Genomic DNA, 11,169 nt, shown 5'->3' on the forward strand with positions numbered 1-11,169 from the left:
AAACTCATGCTCACCTTTTTTTTGGGGGGGGAAGGGAGAATGGGCTTTGAACTAATGGCTTACACACTTGCAAAGCAAGCAGTCACAAAGCAGACACTCTACTGCTCCAGCCACACCTCCAGCCCGTTTTACTTATTTATAGCAGGAAATCTCTACTAAGAAGACTGGAAAACTAAAAGTTGATGGGTTTTTTTTTTTTCTTTTGGCAGTTACTAGGGTTGAACTCAAGGCCTCCAGCTTGCTAGGCAAACATACGACCTCTTGAACCATGCAGTCTCCAGCTTGCTTTTGAGATAGGGTCTCCATAACATTTTGCCTAGCTAGTCTCCAACAGCAATCCTCCTATCTCCACCTCCCACGTAGCTGGAATTACAGGTGTGGTCACCATGCCCAGCAAAGTAGATGTTTCTTAAAGCTGCTCTGTGAATCTCTGAAATGAAGATAAAATACTATTTTGGTATTTTAAGTGCTCCCAAATGAATGACTACAGAATTTTCTCTGCTGCCTAGAACAGCACTTTTATTTCCTCAGGTGAAAACAGTAAAAAATAGAATTTCTTCTTGGCAGAGATAAAATCCTTGGCGTACATAATACCAACCTTATCACTTTTCATTATTCAGAAACACTCCTCAGAAAGGCAAAACTTGTTAAAATAGAAAGGGGGGGAAAGTAAGGAGGGACACATAGTAAGACAAACAGGCTCAAGGAAAGTAAAAACAAGAAAGCTATCAGAGCTGGGCACTTGTGGCACCTAGCTACTCGGAAGGCAGAGATCAGGAGGATCTCAGTTTGAAGCCAGCCCAGACAAAGTCTGAGAGACCCTATCTCAAAGAACCCATTGCAAAAAAAAAAGGGCTGGTGAAGTGGCTTAACATGTAGGCCCTGAGGTCAAACCCCAGTACCGGAAAAAAAAAAAGGAAGCCATCAGGAGGACATGGAAGAAAAAAACTCCAGAAATATTTACTAATTAAGTACCTACTATGCACAAGGCATCTTTCAGATACTGCAGAATGAAAAAATTATAGTATATGAATAAATGTTATCTTTTATGTAAAAACAAACCAACCCTCACTACACAAAATATTAAATTTGTTCTTTAAATATATAATACTTAAGATATAAGAAGATATAGAGTAATATAATAGCCAGTACCCAGATTAATGGTACAACTGAAGATGCTCTGTGTATGCTTCCCAATCACATTCTCCCCTTCCACCCATAATTCCTACTATTGTAAATCTGATGTTTATTAAATCTGATGTTTCTTTATACTTTTATTTCATATAAATGTACATATATATATATCTTTACACAATATCTAGTATTATCCTCTATGTTTTTATATGTAACTCATATTGTATATATTCTTGTGTAATTTGGCCTTTTCCTTGAGAAACTGCATGAGTCACCCATGTTGATAAGTACATTTATACAAATACATATATAGACAAGTAAATATTAAATAAAGAGTCTGAGAAGATGTACCCAAACTCATAATTATAGTTCTCTCCAGAGAAGGTGCTATGAAATCAGGATTTAGTCAGAGGATACTTTAGCCTTATCTGTAATGTTTTTATTTTTTTAAAGAGAATGTATTACTGTATTATTAACATAATTAAACATTAGTAATGATAAGCGATAAGATATAATTTCTACCCTTGAGGCATTTATACAGGTTAGTGGGGTCTAAAAGAAACAAACACATCCAGCTGGAGATGGGGGGGGAGTACCCTAAAAATAGCTCAATTTGCATATTTTGCTTAAGATGGAACCCTCTAGAAAGTATAAAGTATGAAACACTACAATAAAAAAAAAAAGAACTGCTATAAATTTTGTGCAGGCCCACATCTCCCCCCAATTCACAAGGGAATTCCACACAAGACAACATTTATATTAGTAACAATTTAAAAGAACAGACTAAGTTCACCAAAAGATTATGTTCTCCAAACACTCTAGAAACACAACAATGTTCCCTTCTGAGAATGTTCAATAATGAGAAAGTACGACAGTATTCTCTTCTGAGGAAGAGGAGATCAAAAATTAGAAAATAAATTTTAAAAGCATCAGAAAAGATAAAATCTGTCATTGTATCTCTCCTTTCTTAAATTATATAGGCAAGAATTACGTAGGCTTCTGGAATGATTTGTAAGAAGTTATTAATAAAGCCTGGCATGTTGGTACGTAGTTATGATTCCGGCACTCAATTGGCTGAAGCATGAGGATTTCAAGTTCAAGACCAGCCTGAGCTACACAGAAAGAACCTGTGTCAAAAACTGCTAGAGCCAGGGACTGGTGGCTCACACCTGTAATACCAGCTATTCAGGGGACAGAAATCAGGAAGATCTCAGTTTGAAACCAGCCCAGGCAAATAGTTCCAAGAGACCCTATCTCGAAAACCCTTCACAAAAAAGGGCTGGTGGAGTGGCTCAAGTGAAGGCCCTGAGTTCAAGCCCCAGTACTGCAAAAAAAACTGGAGGTGTGGTTCAAGCAATAGAGTGCCTGCTTTGCAAGTGCAAAGCTCTGAGTTCAAACTCCAGTCCCACCAAAAAAACAAAACAAAACAAAACAAAAAACTGCTAACAGAGTTTGCCTCCAGGGAAAGAAACTGGATGACTGGGGAACGAGGTGACTGAGAACAGGGGACAGTAGAAGACTTACTTTCTCTGCATATTCTTTTGTACCTTTTGAATTTTGTGTCACAACCATGTATTATCTATTACCTATTTTTTAAATTTTAATTAACTGATTTTTTTAAATGAATATGCTCTTTAAAAAAATAGCTGTATCATCTGTGTGCCAATGATTAAAAGCAGTAATTCAAGCCATTGACAAACTTCACTTTAATCAGACATTACTTAGCATATGTTACACAAACTAGGCAGAATCATACAGAATTATCCCTACCTACCCACTAGAATTCCAAAAGGAATTTTAATCTAGCATTAGATAAAAACACAGACATATGCACACCAACACATAAAAATCTCTAATAAGAGTGTGGTATACAGCATTGCAATAGTGAAGTAAAGAAAATTACTTCTGTCAAAGGATCTAGAAAGGCAACCGATGACAGGATTCAAATAGTCAGAAATATAAGAAGAGGGTCAGGTGCAGTGGTCCATGCCTGTGATTCCAGCTACTCCAGAGGCTATAGGTAGGAAGTTCACAGTCTGAGGCCAGAGGGAAGAGCATACTTACGTGCAGCCTCAGTTTTGGTCATGTTCTGTTTTGATTTTTTGTTTGTTTTTAGAGATAGGGTCTCACCCCTCAGCCCAGGTAGACCTTGAATTTTCTATCCTGGTGCCTCAGTTTCCTAGTGTAGGGGATTTACAGACTGTACCACCATGTCCAGCTGAAAATTTTCTTTTTGAGCCAGCTGCTGTAGTTGACACCTGTAATCCTAACTCCTGGGGAGGCTGAGATCTAAGATTGAGAGGATCGAGGTTTGAGGCCAGCCTGGGCAAACAGTTTTCAAAACTCTTCTAAAGTAACCAGAGCAAAATAAACTGGAAGTATGGCTCAAGTGGTAGAGTACCTGCTTTTGCAAGTACAAAGCTCTAAATTCAAACCCCAGTCTCATTAAAAAAAAAAAAAAAGGACCAGGTTTGAGTCAAGACAGACCTGATTTCCAGTCCTGTTTCTATCTATATAACCATAGGAAGTTTTTTTGGGTTTGTTTGGTTTTTTTTTTTCCAAAACCAGGACTCTAAACCAGGGCCTCCCATATGCTAGGTGAGCACTCTATCACTTAGCCAGTTTCTTAACCTATATGAATCTTGGTTTATAGTTCTCCATTGTAAAATGAAGATAGTAGCTCATCAGTTAGTTGTGAGGCCTAAATAAAAAGCCTGCAAAGCACCTTGCATGGCCCCTGGCATATTATTAAAACCTATTCAATGTTAGCTGTTTTTAGGGTAACACTTGCTCTCTAAAGTCTTCCTTAGCTAACTCATTTTCCCACACCATATTAGCATCCCTTTTTCATTAACCCTAAACACTTGTACATAGCTCTATTTAAACACATCTCAGCTGAGCATGGTGGTACAAATCTATAATGCAAGCATTCAGGAGGCTGAGTTAGGAGAATCATGGATTCAAGGACAGCCTGGGCTACATATATTGAGATCTTGTCTCAAAAAAAATTTTATGCCAATTTATTTATTTTTTTAGTCTATCTCTACCACAAGTTTATGAGCATCCCAAGGAAAGAGGCCATTTACCTTTTTATACCCAATACCTGAGACACAGTAAGAAAAATTATCAATAAATACCGAATGTACAAAAGAATTAACTAACATTAAGACTAACATAGACTGGAAATGTGGCTTAAGTGTTAGAGCATCTGCTTTGCAAGTACAAAGCCTTGAGTTCAAGGGTTGACAGAGTAGCTCAAGTGGTAAGAGAGCCTGCCTAGCAAAGCCCTGAGTTCAAACTCCAGCCCCACCATTAAAAAAAAAAAAGTTGTCCTTACTCAACTAGCAAATAGATGTCTCCAAGGTTGGGGACATAGCTTAATGTGCTTGTCTAGCATGCAGTAAGGCCCTGGGTTACATCCCCAACACCACAAAAAAAGCAAAAACCTTCTTGTCTGACAAAGTTTCTCCAAAGATAAAGCCTCAGGGTGTTTTTGGTTTTTGTTTTTTTCTTTTTCATAATGCTTTTGTGTCCGGTATAGAGTTGTACAAACCAAGTAAACTCTGATGGGATTTCTAAGAGGGTAGATGGTACCAGGGAACTGAATGGCCTCAATAAACTCTTCCAAGGTTTAAATTTACTCAATCCCTTGAATAACCCAGAGACACAAAAAAGATGCAAAGATTATAACATTTCCAGAGCAGACAAAAAAAAAAAAAAAAAACATAGTTTTGATCTCTACTGTGAGTGACAAAGAATTACTGAACTATTAAACTTACCACACACAAGAAATTTACTCAAAGGGTGGAGTAGGTCAAACAAGGAAAAAAGCTGGTGTCCTAACAAGGCACAACTAGAAAATCCTCCCAAACCTGCTACTCAGGTGACCAGTATACCAAAGCTCTGCCATGCCATCTCTTTCCTCCATGGAGATTCTGAAACTATCCAGAACTATACAGTCCCTTTGTCAGCTTACAGATGAAAAATGAAACAAAGCTTCTCTCTCACTCATCTTTCAACCACTCAGAGCACCCAAGGTATAGGGTGACAGTTGGCAGAGTAGGACAAAAAATAAAGTCAATGTGGTTATGCATGTGTTTAAATCTCAAAGCCTGTCCATCTTACCAGGGGTCATCTACTGAAAACTAGGAAGACTGGTCTTACTGTACTCACATTCTCAAACAGTAACAATCTGCTAAATAAGGAGCAGCTGCCCCCTTTAAAAAGAAGACGGGTTCTCCAGTATACCCAGACTCCACTGTATCCTATACATTCCCAGCTGACTCACTTCACTTATTTACATTACCTGCCTGAAACTTACTATCTGAATTTGTAACACTTGTTTATGCAATTTGTCATCATACTTCTATGGTCATTTGTACTATTATTGCTTCTATGATCACTTCCATTACTATTGGAATAAATCATTAAAACTTCTATGATCACTTCCACTACTATTGGGGCTCCAAAGCAGCACACTGCTCTATTATGCTTTCATTTAATTAAATAACTGCCAGGTATGGTGATATACACCTGTAATCTTAGCATTTGGGGGACTAAGACAGGAGGATAAGGGAGTCTAACCTACCTAGCAAGACCCTGTCTCAAATAAATAAATACTGCAGTTGAATATACGTAAATGTAGAAAAAGAGGAATAAAGATGAACAACAGTCTATTACATTTACACAACTCTTCCAACCTGAAGTAAAAAGAATCTCTCCTCGCTTTAACTCAATGCCACTATGACCCTAACAGCAGAATCATTCTAATCAGTCACACTGAAACACAGGGAAAGAGTGTGATCAATCAATTAGAAGTGTCATACAAAGACTAGGATGATCATTCCAGAGAGTACCCTATAAATAAAAGTGTCTCCTCTCAAGCTGCCCACAGAAGCCAGTATAAATAGTCTATCAATGAAGTTATTATTTAAAAGTGGCAGTCACCCCTGACTTCTGGAACATAGGGAAGTGAAATAGTAGTGGAACTCTAAGAACTGGAGCTGAAACTGGGACTTATGCCCAGATACTGAGAAGATGTTTCTACAACCTGAGTTCCCTCACTGTGCCAACAAGCACCACTATCAAGATAGGAATGCACAGCATGCCTACGGCCACCATTAAAAACAAACTTGACAAGTCTTAAAGGAAAGACAAATTTTCTCATTTGTTAGTGGATGGGAATTATTCCTCTCTAGAAAATTATTCCTATCTAAAAAAAGACTCCCCCCTCTTCCCCCAGTGCTGGGGATCAAACCCAGGGCCTAGCATATGCTAATCAAACACTCCATCACTAAGCTATACCTCCAGCCCCAAAGTAAGTAAGAAAGGGATTTTTAAGTAAGAAAGGGATTTTCTTAGATGCCCCAATTGCTTATTATGCAAAGTATAGCAACTCAACAGGGCAATGGCCTAGATGTATAATCAGGCCCATCAAACCTGGGAATTTTCTGCACTAACTATGTCATTTCATTTGCCAATTTCAGCTATCTTTTTGGAAATTCTGCAACTTAGATAAGCAAGTTAAAAAATGCAGTTTTTGTACCATTCCAATCCAACTTATTTTAAATCAATAAAGTTAACCATTGATTTACCCCTTCTCCCAATATAAATATATGCATATACAAATACATCTTCAGGAGGACAAAGAGAATTAGGTAGGAGAAACTAAGTTCAAACATTCTATCATCCTACATAATTTTCCCCTCCCAACACTAGTAGCTATGGATCCTCCTTGTTAGTACTTCATCATGCAAAAGCGCAAAGTGTTCCTGACTGCCAGGGCCAGAATTAGGTTCAAAAGGCCTGATCACATACTAAAATTAATTCTAGGTACAATAACATTTATTTAGTGCCCAATACCTGCTGAAAGGCATGAGGCTCATCTTGCTTTTAAACCTATTACAGGTTCTAACTAGGATGCTACACACATATGCTACTACTTCCTACTTTTTTTTTTTCTTCAGGGTCTTGCTTCAAGACCAGGCTGGTCTTGAACTCAGGATCCTCCTGAGTGAGGGACTAAAGGTGTTTATCACCATGCATTGCATATGCGGCTACTTTTAAGAAGTACAGAGCAGAATGTGGTGCTGCACACTGTAATCCCATTATTAGGGAAGCTGAAGCAGGAAGATCTCAAGTTTTGAAGTCAGCCAGAGCTACATATTTGAGGCCAGCCTGAGCAACATAGTGAGTCCTTGTCTTAAAAAACAAGAATGTAATCCTAGCTAATCAGGAGGTAGAGATCAGGAGGATTGTGGTTCAAAAACCCTTCACAAAAAAGTAGGGCTGGTGTAGTGGCTCAAGGTGAAGGTCCTGAGTTCAAGCCCCAGTACTACAAAAAAAAAAAAAAAACCACCACCAGGCACTGATGGTTTACACCTGTAATCCCAGCTATTCTGGAGGCAGAAATCAGGAGGATAGCAGTTCAAAGCCAACCTGGGCAAACAGGCCCTATCTCAAAAAAACCCATCACAAAAAAGGGTTTGTGGAGCGGCTCAAGGTAGGCTCTGAGTTCAACCAGTACCACACACACACACACACACACACACAAACTCTAACAACAACAAAAAATAAAGTGAGAGGTTCCAAAGCAGACCTATCCATTTATATCTTCCACAAGGCCTAGTGCTTGAAATAAAGACATACAAGTTTCTGTGTTGTGTATTAAAAATCACTACACCACTCCTCATTTCTAAAAGTACCCTTTACCTTGCATGGACTTTTATGGTTTTACAACACAGCAATTTATCAAAGGTTATCACTGTGCCATAACCATACATTCTTTGGGGTGATGCTCCATCATTCACTCTGCTACCCTGACCCTACCACAACTGGGCAGAACATCAGTCCTGACTTTTTTTTTTTTTTAACCTACTAAAAATAATAGGCCACCAGTACCAAACTTCCTGGTATTTAAATACCTCTTTGCTCTCAGTCAAATGTTTCATAATAGAGTGGCTTCCTTGTGATTGAGCCTAATCTCTTTAAGTGAGTGAAAAGACTTAGAGGAAAATGCCAACCCAAAACATACACTAGAAGGGAGTACCTGTAAAAAGACTACGTAAAGGAAGAAACTGGCCAGAAAGATGAGTGCAGTGTTTACACGTAGACCCAGAGTGGCAGCTGAGTTGCCCTGAACAAGGAAAGTCTTCTATAACGCAGTTCCCCAGGCTGAGGCCTCAACTCTTCCATCTGATGACTACCTGAGTCTAGGTTGCACTGTTTTCAACCTTCAGGATTTGCTAAGCAGTTCAGCTGTATTACGAGCTACTCACATACAAGTGGAACTTTACAGAATCTGGAGAGATTCGTATCTAAGGTCTGAAAAACAACCTTTAAAAGTACACAAAACGCTCCTTAGCTTTGCTTTCAGCTTTTGAGGACTGCACCCTTTAGGATGCAGAAAGCTCTGGAAAAGATTTGCTGAAGGCTAGATTAGGCCTGGGAGAACAGGAAGAAGGATTCAAGCACCCGCCAAGGATCCCAAGTCAGAGCTAAAATCGCCCCTTCTGCGACAGGGGCCCGACCTTTGCCCCCTGCACGCCTCCCAGTTCCCTCTCGCACTTCCCTCTTCTGATTCCAGCGCCCTGAGCCCTTAGCCCACCCCGCGTCGCCCAACTTAAGGACTCTTCCCCTTTATTCCCTATCGCGATGTCAGGGCAGCTTTCACGACGCTGGAACTCTAGGAAGAGCCTTCGCTGACCTGTCAGCGGATTCAAAATGGCGGGGCCTAGTCCCAGGACCGGCAGCCGCTGCTCATGTCCAACCTGGGCCCCGAAGGCGTCTCCCAGCGGTTCTCCCGGCTTTGGTGGCAGGTGGGAGTAGGGAAGGAGCCTGTTTTCTGGAAGTTGACGCTGAAGTCAGGGTGGGGCCGCACAGTTGGCTGGGATGAGTAGACCGGGAAACGCGGTGGAGCCGGCTACCTTCCCTGTCAGCTCACTGACGTGGTAACTAGCCTCAGTCTAGCCCGCTGCCTGGTAACTGCGCGAGCCCTGCCGCGCAGAGCCAATCATAGCTTGGTACCACGAGAAGTGGCATTCCAGATATCCAATCGAAGAAAGAGACTTGGCTCTAGGAGGAGGGTAGGATTTAAAGAGGCGAGATTACTAGGGAAAGAAAAGGTTTGGAGACAACCAACGGATACGAGGGTTTTCTGAGTGACAGATATAAAAGCCAATAAAAATAAAAAGTTGTGCTGTGCGGTTGGAGAGGTGGAATTAGATAGAGTTCGGTTGCAGCGCGCAGTTTGGCAGTGGCTGCTAAGCATTATGGGGAGAAACACTACGATTTGCTGGAAAGGGGGCGGGGCCCGTTTTGAGAGCTTGAGCGGGCGACCCTACTCCCCTGACTACATCCTATCAAAGTCACCTGGGCCAAGACTATTCAAGTTAAGGAATCACTCCCTTTCGAGAAAGTGCTACAGCCCCTTCATTCTAAAAACTGTCAGGCAACTTATTCCACGCCCTCCAATCGGTCTTCCTCGTTTGTGGTGTGTCTGGCTCGTTTCTGTGTCTTCTACCCCATTCCTACCATTCAGAAATAGGGAAAATGGGAGGTGGCAAAATCCTTGGATATCTAATTAAAGTCTCTCCATTTTACAGAGCAGGAAACTGAATGCTAGAGCGGAGAGTTGAGCTGGTCTCATGCTCGCAGAGCTAGTTAATAGCAGAGCAGAGAGAAACAAATACAGACGTGTGTATACACACACACACACACACACACACACACAAACACAAACACACATTTCAGTTCTTTTTTTCACTCTAACTCCCTCTCATACTTAGTCTATCAGGCTATGATTCCCAGCTCTGCTCCTCATAATCAAAACTTGGACACGCCTTACCAATCAGGGAAAAAGCTAATCACAACGGTTAGTCCATATCACCATTGACAGGAAACTGACGCTTTTCCTGTTTACCTGAGAAATGCTAAGAGGACTCAGTGTTGAATACCCATCAGTTTTCACTCTGCTATCCCCAAACCTAGTTGACTTTTTCCCTTATAAGTGATGACAGAGGTTGCTAAGATACTCAGCATTATCTAGAAGCGACAGTGTGTAGGAAAAGGACTGGAGAATGGATTTTCTGCTTGCAGGTTGAGTGGAATTCCCAGCCTGTCTGCTGAATAGAACCCAAGTATCCCCTGCAGACCTGGAATGAGGCTGCTGGGAGGCAGTGAGAAAAGATACCAATAGTCTCCACACTTCCTCCCACTTATGGATGACTCAGGTCCAGAAAAGCTCCATACCTAACTTCATAGAAATGTGATCTCAAAACCAGGCATCCAGCTAGGCACTGTTGGCTCATGCCTGTAATCCTACCTACTCAGGAGACAGAGATCAGGAGGATCTCAGTTCAAAGCCAGCCCCAGGCAAATAGTCCATGAGAACCTATCTCGAAAATACCCAACACAGAAAAGGGCTGGTGGAATGCCTCAAGGTGAGGCATTCACCTTGAGTTCAAACCCCAATACCAAAAAAAAAAAAAAAAAAGCATCCAAAGGCCCTCCATATATTATAATCCTCTAATTTGAAGAACTCCTCAACCTAACATCAAACCTGAAGAACCCCTCAAGAGCAATCTGCACCTGCACATTGGGGTCCTTGTTGGTCTTAATCGAGTAAGAAGATATTCTACCATAGCACCTCTTTCCATAGTACCTCTGAGCCATTTCTCTCTTCATTTGAAAACTGGGGTTTGGTATTCTGGGCCTGTCTCAGACAGGGAGGTCTTGGGCAGCTAACTGGAAAATCCTCAGCCAAAACTACCTATTCTCCCTTCTCTACTTCTACATATCTCCAGAAATTCATCATCCTAAAAGCTTGTAATTGTGCATTACTACTAACCAACTTACCAGTTTAAAGCACTTTGCTTTTAGATTTCAGTATGACATACTGAATTTCTACATTTTGCCTGGGAACAAAAAAATGAAGACATGGTCCTTGTTCTCCTAAATCTTAGTGTCATAGGGTACAAAATATAAACTTATCTCTTTAATATGGTGGGTGAGTAATAGAGGGTATGCCCAAGGAGA

The 11,169-nt window shown here is 40.8% G+C and overlaps 1 protein-coding gene across 8 annotated transcripts in view; it reads right to left on the reverse strand.

Moving 5' to 3' along the window:
• Positions 1-9,111, reverse strand: part of Gbf1 (golgi brefeldin A resistant guanine nucleotide exchange factor 1) — a 123,796-nt gene extending 114,685 nt beyond the window's left edge. For 6 of the 8 annotated variants that reach the window (XM_020171217.2, XM_020171216.2, XM_074078432.1 and 3 more), the window contains exon 1: positions 8,840-9,111. The gene's annotated coding sequence lies outside the window, so the exon portion shown is untranslated. The remainder of the gene's footprint in view (positions 1-8,839) is intronic. The other 2 variants (XM_020171219.2, XM_020171218.2) reach the window with 1 other exon arrangement.
• Positions 9,112-11,169: the final 2,058 nt, after the last annotated feature.

Source organism: Castor canadensis, chromosome 7 (assembly GCF_047511655.1).
Source record: "Castor canadensis chromosome 7, mCasCan1.hap1v2, whole genome shotgun sequence".
Lineage (NCBI taxonomy): Eukaryota > Metazoa > Chordata > Mammalia > Rodentia > Castoridae > Castor > Castor canadensis.